Genomic DNA, 9,862 nt, shown 5'->3' on the forward strand with positions numbered 1-9,862 from the left:
CCCTTAAAATAGTACCTATTTTAATCAGGATCAAGAATATACAATCATGTGCAAAGACTGCAGAGATACATTAAAACAATGGATTGCATTCTTTCTATTATAATGGAAAGAAAACACTGTAAAACTGTGTTCCTTAGTTGTGTCTGCTCAACATACATAACCAATAAGCAACTGAAGTGCTCACAAAGAGGAAGATAAAGCTAATAACCCTGAAAAAAAGAACTAGATCCTTATAAGGAGAAAAAAGGGACATGGATAGAGTTATCAAAATAGCACACAAAACCAAAGTAGATTAAATCATTTCAAGTGTATGGAATTTCAATATCCCAAGGCCATTCTTTAAAAAAAATTTCTTTAGGGTGTGTGTATGTGTGTATGTACATATATGTGCATGCCTGACATAGTGCAAGAATGCCCATAAGAGCTATTGTGGTAGTTGATTTTAGGTTCTGTAAATCAAACTCTGGTAGTCATGTTTGTGGCAAATGCATTGGCCACCTGAGATATGACATAAATAGCTAATGATAATATGCAGTAGAATATTTATTGGCAATCAATTGTCTACATGGTAGGTTTGAGAACTCTTGAACTTTCATCCATTCAGATTAACATGACTATTCTGTTGTCCAAATTATTACCATAATTAGATGATCATATTGGTGAGAATTTGTGGGTGTAGCTTCTAACATTCCTAGGAGACAGAACCTCACACTAAAGTCCCTGATCATCTGACTTTTGCAATCATTCAATTCTATCTTCTTCTGCTATGATCTATGAGCTTGTGTGTGTGTGTGTGTGTGTGTGTGTGTGTGTGTGTGTGTGTGTGTGTGTGTTATTGTGGATGTAACCCTTGGGTCTGGGCTTTACAACTTTTAATTTTAATTGGTTGTGGTTTTCTCTTATGGTCTCCCTCTACTACAAAGATAATTGTCCTTGATGCAGGGTGAGAACCACAAGCAGCTAAGGAATGCTTACTGTGGGAGAAGTACTCTTTCCCAGGGAAGAATACAGAAATTGGTTATCCAACAACAAATGATCATTCCTGAAAACATTTACACAGGTAATATTATAAAGACTTTGCAGATTGTACTTATGTATTTAGTAATATATGTTAATATTAGTATATATGCACATGTATGCATACATACATTTATGTAACAATAGAATGAAAAAGGACCAGGGATTTAATAAAGAACAAGGAATTATACCAGAGAGTTTAAAGGGAAGGGAGGGAAGGGAGAAATAATGTAACTCTATTATAATTTGGCAGTGACAGAAAAAGATGTGCAGATGGCTGACAAACCCCACAAAAAGAGGAATAGCCATGTTAGGTTGCTAAGAAAGCTAAAGTGGCATTGTCAAGTTGTCTCTAATTAGCTTTCTGAGACTGCAAAAGGTCTTCAATCTGGCCAGAGCTACATGGAAGGATATTTAAGCTCCTAAGTTATCAGGAAAATTCATTCTATGTTTTGAGCTCTACTGTGTTAGCTTGATTTTAAACTTTTTCTCTCCTCTGGCTTCTCTGGATTGCCAAATATACACCTTAAAAACTGAATTTTGCCTGCTGGTTCATATGGTGAACCCTTAACTTCAATGTGAGTATATTTGGAGAATCCATTTAAAAAGGAATGAAGTTTATGTTGGATGCTACATGTGTGAACTAACCTCATAATGTTGGTGATCTCAGCAGAAGAGTCAAAAATGGGCATTTTGTCACTGATCCCAGGTATTAAGAAAGGTTCTGTGAGAGTCAGACATGGAAATAGCTAACTAGTAAGATACTCTGATTTACAGGTACATAATGGATATCCGCTCATACTTGATTTTGGAATTTCAGGCCTCCTTTATACTAAGAAAATGAATTTCTGTTATTTAAGCCTCTGGGTACTTATGGTTGTGTTGTCCAGACCAGTGTACTATCTTCACACTCCCTGGCCAGATCAGCACCAGGCGGAACTTCTTGGACATAGGAACAGCTTTGCTACTTTCTCTCCTTTTGCTCTGACTCTGATGAGGTGGGGGGGGGGGCAGACTTCACCCTTACTGTGTTTGCATTTGGCACCAGTGTTTCCCTACAAGAGAAGATGTTTTCCTGTTTAGCTTCTGTTCATAATCAAAGGAACTGGATGAAATGATTGCCTCTTGTTAATGTTTGTGGGATCACCACCTAGATTACAATTGAGGCTATTGTGTATACAGAACCTCTCCAGTTGATGTTTTTTATGTCCCAGGACACAGTGTCACTGACCTTTGTAGGACCAACAGTAATATTAATGGTGCTTCATGCTGGCACAAGTAAAACCAGGTTTGGAGATCTAGAGCATGGTCTCATTCACTTTAGCTAACAAACAGAATGCCTTCCTGGCCAGGGCGGTGCATTTGGGAAGCATGTATCTCTAACACCAACTTTCCACGCTACCCAAGGTATCACTCCTCTGTGTCTCCTGGGGTGTTAATATTTCCTCTGCTGTTTGTCGTACTCATTGGCTACATAAAAGTCTCAAGCAGTCAGTTCCTGGAACTGCTAATACTTTGGATTCCTGGTAAGGACAGAAAGGAAATGGAGAAGGAGAATGGAGAGAGAGGGTGAACTATAAAGTTGCAGCAGTTCAACACTTTTCTGCACACATGTGAAATGGCATGTCATGTCTACCAGAATGGACTTGTGGGGTTTAGATCTATAAAAGTAAGATTATAGATTGTACAGTATCTGTGATACTGGGAAGAATTCAACACACATGGAATTGGATGGCTGGTCTAAATTATCTAAAGAAGCTCTTCAGAATCATATAACCACATTTTGTATCAAGAAGTTTTTGGTATACAGTCAAACATTTCATACACAACATGAAAGAATTTCAGTGAAATATATAACATGAAGGTAATCTTAAATATTGCTCATGAATTTTCAATGTGATTTTTTTCTTCTCTCCTATTTCAGCTTCAATTTGTGATGTTGTGGTGAACAAGAGTCCCCCACTTCTTTCTGATAAGCCATGAAGAGATAGCCTCTATTCCCCAAAAGTCTACTCAGAGACTTCTAGGGAGTTATGGTGACACCAGTTTGTATTGGTACTTGCAGTAGCCAGGCAATTTGCCACAGTTCTTATCTAAAAATGAAGTTTCCAACCAGGAATGTGCATCCCTATTCGGTTCTGTGAGTGTATGTCACAGACATATTTCACACTGAAAATCAGTAGAGTGGAAGCTGGGGATCTTGGAGTTTATTTCTGCATCTAAACTGTTCAAATTCCACATATAGTGACAAACACACAAACAAAAACTTCTTTTCTTGGTGTGGACCAACTGTCAGATATGTTGCTTGTCTCAAAAGAAGCAAAACACATTGTATCTGTGTAGCATATTATTTTTATGTTTGTATTATTTTTGTTTTAGATTCACTGAGTTATTTAAAAGAGTCCATTTAAAGGTTATGAATTATGGTTTTCATTCAGAGATGTATATATATTTTACCTTGTGTTTATGATTATTTTGTCTATAGTTTGGTATCTATTAATATGATAGAACTGTCACCTATGTTAATTGTATTGATTAGTTTTCATAATGAAAAACTTTGGTGTTGATATTTTTTGAGATGTACCCTAGATACACTAAGTTGGATTGGGCTTAAGCTGGCCACAATTATGTTAATATTTTTAATAATAATGAACATTACCAATATCTATGCCATATAACTAATATTACTACAGAGCATTGCATCCCTGGGCTTTATAATATACAGTATTCTTGCTACAAGAATGTAATCTCAAAATAAACAAAATGTAATTAACCTAAATTGACCTGATAACAATCTACAGAACATTCCAACTTAACAATAAAGAAAATATCTTCTCAAAAGGTAAGGCCAAACATGGGGAGTCAGCAAAGTCTGGTACATTCAGTTGAGGCAGGTCCAAGCCCCACTATGTATCAAGGCTGTACAAGGTGTCCCACCATAGGCAATGAGCTCCAAAAAGTCAGCACGTGCATCAGGGATAGATCCTGATCATGCTGCCAGGGGCCTCTTAAGCAGATCAAGCTTAGGAGGAAATGGAGGGTAGATTGGGAAGGGGAGGCTGGGTGGTAGGAGGAAGGAAGAGAGGGCGATCTGTGGTTGGCATGTAAAATTAATTAAAAAAAAAAATAAAAAAGTCACAGGAAAAGAAAGAAAGAAAACACCTTCTAAGCAGCCCATAAAACTTTCCTCAAAGCAGGGCAGTGGTAGCACATGCCTTTAATTCCAGCACTCCAGATCACTCTGAGTTCAAGACCAGCCTGGTCTACAGAGTGAGATCTAGGACAGGCACCAAAAGTACACAGAGAAACCTACTGTGGATATCGCTCTATATAAATAAAGCACTGGTTGGCCAGTGAACAGGCAGGAAATATAGGCGGGACAAGGAGAGAGGAGAATTGAGGAAGGAGGAGGGAAAAGAGGGGACCACCTGGAGCCGCCGTCAGGACAAGGAAGATGTAAAGTACCAGTAAGCTACGAGCCATGTGGCAAAGTAAAGATTAATAGAAATGGGCTAAATATGAGAGTAAGAGCTAGACAATGATAGGCCTAAGCTAATGGCCAAGCAGTTTAAATAATGTAAGAGTCTGTGTGTTTATTTTATAAGTGGGCTCGGGGACTGACGGGACTTGGTAGTGGGAGCTGGAGAGAAATTCTCCAGCAACAGAAACCCTGTCTTAAAAACCCTAAAAACAAACCAAAACAAACAACAACAAAAAAAAAAAAAAACCTTTCCTCAAAATTGACCATATCAAGACACAGAAAATTTCAACAATATAGAAAAAATTAAATGACATCTTAGATCCTGTTTGCTCTGAGGAGCTACAATAATGTATCAGTCCTATAAAACAGGGCTACTATTACAGTAGTGGCATACTGCAGTAGCTTAAAATTGTGATATAACCAAATACTAGATTTAAGTACCAGTATATAAGATGAAACCCATACCAGACACAATTATTGGGAACAAGAACTTGTGGCTAGAATAGTCATAGATGCTAGGAACAAGCTACAACTATTCTTATGGTTATGTAATATATATTATATGTGCTATTTGTTGTGATTTACCAAATTTAGTTAATTGAAATCAAAAGAAAGAAAACCAGTAACATAAATAAGAAAGTAAGTGACACAAATTGTAAATGTAGCAACTTGGATAAACAACTTGAACTACCACTTTGTAGTCAATGAATTGGAATATAAACAAAGTGAGAAAGAATCTTAGGGTACTCACTAAGAGTCCTTTTATAAGATAATATATAAAAGAGGGCAGCAAACCAGTGGAAATGCATGAACTGTGGACCAATAGCTGTGGAGCCCCCTTGGTAATGGACTAGGCCCCCTGGTTAAGCGAGACAGTTGTTTAGCTTGAACTGTATAGGGGACCCCAGGCAGTGGGATTGGGACCTGTCCCTAGTGCATGAGTCTGCTTTTTGGAGCCTAGTGCCTATGGTGAGGCACTTTGTGCAGCCTTGGTGCAGGGAAGAGGGGCTTGGATCTGCCTCAACTGAATGTACCAAACTCTGCTGTCTCCCTATGGGAGACCTTGCCTTGGAGGATGTGGGAATGGGGGATGGGTTGGGGAGGGTAAGCCTGGGGGGGGTGCGAGGAGGAAAAGGTGTCTGCCACCAAGCCATTTGAGATTTTCTTAGACAAACATGTAGGAGAGCACTGACTCCCAAGTTGTCCTCTGCGATTCATAGGAGTGCTGTATATAGAGAGAAATTGGACACACACACACACTAAATAAATATGTGCAAAAAATATCATTTTACTGAGAAATAATTGCTACATGAAATGTTATATATATTTAATTCATATAAAACAATTGAGTTGGAATTATCCTGTGAACTATCACTTGTAAGAAATACCAGAGACTCCTCCATCACTTGCAGTGTTTCCTCAAACCAAATTTCTGAGGAATATTACTTTCAATATCCATTGCCCTTACATTTTCATAATAAACACTGCAGATACACCTCCCTAGTATTTTTATTTGCTTTTTCTCCCAAGGAGACAAATTCATTGGAACACAGTAAAGACAGTACCTAACTTCTACATTTAAAATTCTTAAAAATGACAGCCATACATCGCTTCTCGGCCTTTTGGCTAAGATCAAGTGTAGTATCTGTTCTTATCAGTTTAATATTTGATACGTCCTCTATCCGAGGACAATATATTAAATGGATTTTTGGAAGTAGGAGTTGAAATAGGAGCTTGCTCCGTCCACTCCACACATCGATCTGGAATTGCAGTACCTCCAGGAACGGTGCACCCCCTCGGGGGACCTAAAAAAAATGACAGCCATAGTAATTCAACTCATAGAGAGTGATTGTATACATATTGCTTCATTCTCACTCCTCAGTATTCCTGTAATACAGCCTTAAGGAGTGTCTGCTGTCATCTAAATTGACAGTTTTTGCCATGATTTGTCCCACCATACACCACATTTTGTTTTACTATTGTCACTCCTGACATAGAAGATACTTGATGTGGTTTTTATGATCATGAAGATCCTGCATGACTCTACCCCTTATATTATATTGCAGTATTAACCCTGGTCTTTGCATATTGCTCCCTAGGGACAACCCACCCTCTACAGTCTGAGATTAAAAACTCAGTTGTCATCTTGAAGTGACTTACCAGTCTCCTCAAACTGCTTCCTCAAAATGAAGTTGCCTGTTGGTGCTGTTGTTGTTCAGGATTCCTGGTGAGGACAGAGGGAAATGAGAAAGAAGAATGGGCAGGGAGGATGATCTCCAGGTCCCACTGCTGATCACCTGTGTTCTCCCATGTCTGAGAAGCCAGTCCTTATCCTCCAGGATGGAGCCTGTGAGGTTTACATCTGAGTGACAAAGGCTCCAGATATGAAAGTGCTATAATGATGATTATGACATGGGTAGAATGCAGTGATCTAAGTTATGCCTAAAACTCTCTCAGGACTTTCAGTTCACTTGTTCTAAAATCATATCTCAGTTGAAATAAACATCAGCAGAGAAATCACAAAGATCATTCATGAAGTTTGTTCATAAATTTCTACTTCTCTATTATCATTTCAGCTTCCAGGAGTGATGTTGTAATGACTCAAACTCCACTGTCCTTGTCTGTCAGCCTTGAAGATCAAGCCTCTATCTCTTGAGAGTCTACTCAAAGCCTTGTATATAGTGATGGAAACACCTATTTGCACTGGTACCTGCAGAAGCCAGGCCAGTCTCTACAGCCCCTGATATACAAGGTTTCCAACAGATTTTTCTGGAGTGCCAGACAGGTTCAGTGGCAGTGGGTCAGGAACAGATTTTACACTCAAGAGGTGGAGCCTGAGAATTTAGGGGTATATTACTGCTTCCAATGTTCAAATTTTCCTTCCACAGTGATTCAGACCCTAACAAAAACATCCTTTCTTGGTGTGGCCCAGCTGCCAAATGTTACTTATCTGTGTGAGAGAGAGCTGCTGAGGAATTCAAGACTATTGCTTGCAGCTGAGGGACTTGGAGCATGAGCACCTTCCTTGGCAACACCTCAAGGGTCATGCATCTCAGTTCTGTTCATCTTCAATATCATTGAAGTTGCCTCAGGAGAATGGTGAACAGGTGTACTCTCAGGAATAATGAGTGATGAGCTAAAGCTGAGTGAAAACCCATTTTTATCCAACAGCTTCACTACAAAAAGTTTCTCTTCAGAAAGATGACAGTATCACTAAACTGTAAGTATAAACATATCTATGTAGACACCAATTTGACACCATGCTTATTCAGCAAAACATGAGTTAAAAGTTAGTTCATTAGATGTTTGATTTCCCTAACCATGGTCTATTGACTGTCTTTGCAATGCCAGATACTAGTTTTCTTCCGGAGACTGGGTCCCAGATCTAACCAGTTGTAGGTTAGCCCTAAGATAGGGATTATTGCAAAACCTAGCATTCTGTCAAGCAGATGTCAATCACTGTATGTTTAGAAAGAAAATTTTAAATTTCAGTATTGCAGATTGCATCCTTTACAATACCACAGTACATAAAAATGTAATTTAGAAAAACCTGACTTTGTGTTGGTTAAATTTAGGATATGGGCTGAGTTTGAATGTCAAGGAATCACATAAACCATGTAATACATTTCTTTGAGACACGATCTCATAGGCAAACCCCACCAAGTGGTAGCAGTGGACCTCACTGCTCACCCTGCATTTGAACACTCTGTCCTCCTCTCCTCTAATCTTATCAGGCATGATCATTCAGAGCATGAACTACCAGTGGAGAATAGAAAATCACCATCCTATGAGTTAAATTGGGGAATTTTGGTCAGTCCATTCAATTTCACAGCTTTGCTTTTATCTAAGACTTGCCTGTGTAGGCTTTTCTAGAGAGTAATATGCAAATCCCATGGTGGGGGCAATGGAGTGAAACAAACTGCCAGGTCAGTGGCATAAAACCCCAGAGGCTGTGATGCTCTCCTCTGAACAACAGGACTAGATGTTCCTCTTAACCTCAAAGAACACTGATTAGGAGAGTTCAGACTGCTTCCTCGGCAGAAGGAATGTACTTTACTGCTCTTTTCATCTCCTGGATTTTGAGTTTATCACACTATCTTAGGCAAGTTTTAACCCATTCTTTACTGCAGATTATTTTTTTGTATTTATTTATTGTTGATTCATCTTTCTTGTTTAGTAGTTTATTTAAAAGTATAGAATTTGTCTTTTTATTTTTTGCTAAGTAAACACATTAAGGGGCAGAGTTTTTAATTGTGTGTTTAATATAGTTTAGTATATATTCACATGGGTGAATATCTTAGTACGTCTCATTCTCCAGATGCTTCATGGCGACACTTTCATCCACAACCACTCACTCCAACCCCCAAGGTGACAGTCTTGAAATACCTGTTACATACATTGAATGTTTCACTAGACTTAAACATTATATAAGTTCGGGTGACCATCAGATATAAACACACTGTCTTTGTCTTTGCATGTGATAGGAAAAACTGTTGCATATCTGTACCTACTTACCCAATGACTGATCGTTTTGAGTCTTCTCAAGTGCGTAATTGTCCTGTGGACTTGGAATGTGCTGCAAAAATAGTATGAAGTCTGAGGTTGTTTATTGGTTAAAGGATGATTTCTGCTATTATATGATGAATAGTGATATAGATACATACAATCAGTATGGACTCCAGTAGCAGATCAGAACTGTCTCTGCAGTCACTGCTACATGGTTCCCCTGTTGCAGCCATATATAGAGAGATGCCCTGAGTTTCCTTTTCCACTGCATAATCACATTTATACAGGAATATAATGTATTCCTTTATGGTACATTCCAAAACTTGCTACTGTTGATGATATGCAATTGATATTATATATATATATATATATATATGTATATAAATATATTATATATATATATGGATGATGTTCTTTTATGCAAAATGGTAAATAGTTTTTCAATTAATTATTTGTATACAGATTTCAGATGAATGATAATATATAATGACTTAGATTTCACCCTCACATCTTCTGTCAAATGCCACATGACGTGTACTTTTTTCTTTTTCCCAATAAAAAGACTACAGAGATTTGGGTTTTGAGGTCCACAGCAATTCTGTTAGCCTGTCCTCACTACTTCTTCTTTTGCACTTTCTGCCATTATCTTGTGATTGTGATGAATGGAAATTTCTGAGATGTTCTGAATTTAATTACAAGTCACAGAGGATTTCGGGAGAGCAAGGGAATCAGTTAATACCCAGTTCCTCTGTTTCACACACGCTTGCGTGTTATGAGATCCTAAAGCCAACACCACTTTCTCTGCGCCATTCACCCTCGGCGCGTAGGCACCCCTCTCGTCTGTTTGCATATCTATGA

At 38.4% G+C, this 9,862-nt stretch overlaps 1 non-coding gene across 1 annotated transcript; it reads left to right on the forward strand.

Moving 5' to 3' along the window:
* The first annotated feature begins 6,104 nt into the window (after positions 1 to 6,104).
* Positions 6,105 to 6,295, forward strand: LOC114689147. The gene has a single exon (XR_003733866.1). It is a non-coding gene; the product is annotated as a U2 spliceosomal RNA (small nuclear RNA).
* The last annotated feature ends 3,567 nt before the right edge of the window (positions 6,296 to 9,862 follow it).

This window comes from Peromyscus leucopus, chromosome 3 (genome assembly GCF_004664715.2).
Source record: "Peromyscus leucopus breed LL Stock chromosome 3, UCI_PerLeu_2.1, whole genome shotgun sequence".
NCBI lineage: Eukaryota > Metazoa > Chordata > Mammalia > Rodentia > Cricetidae > Peromyscus > Peromyscus leucopus.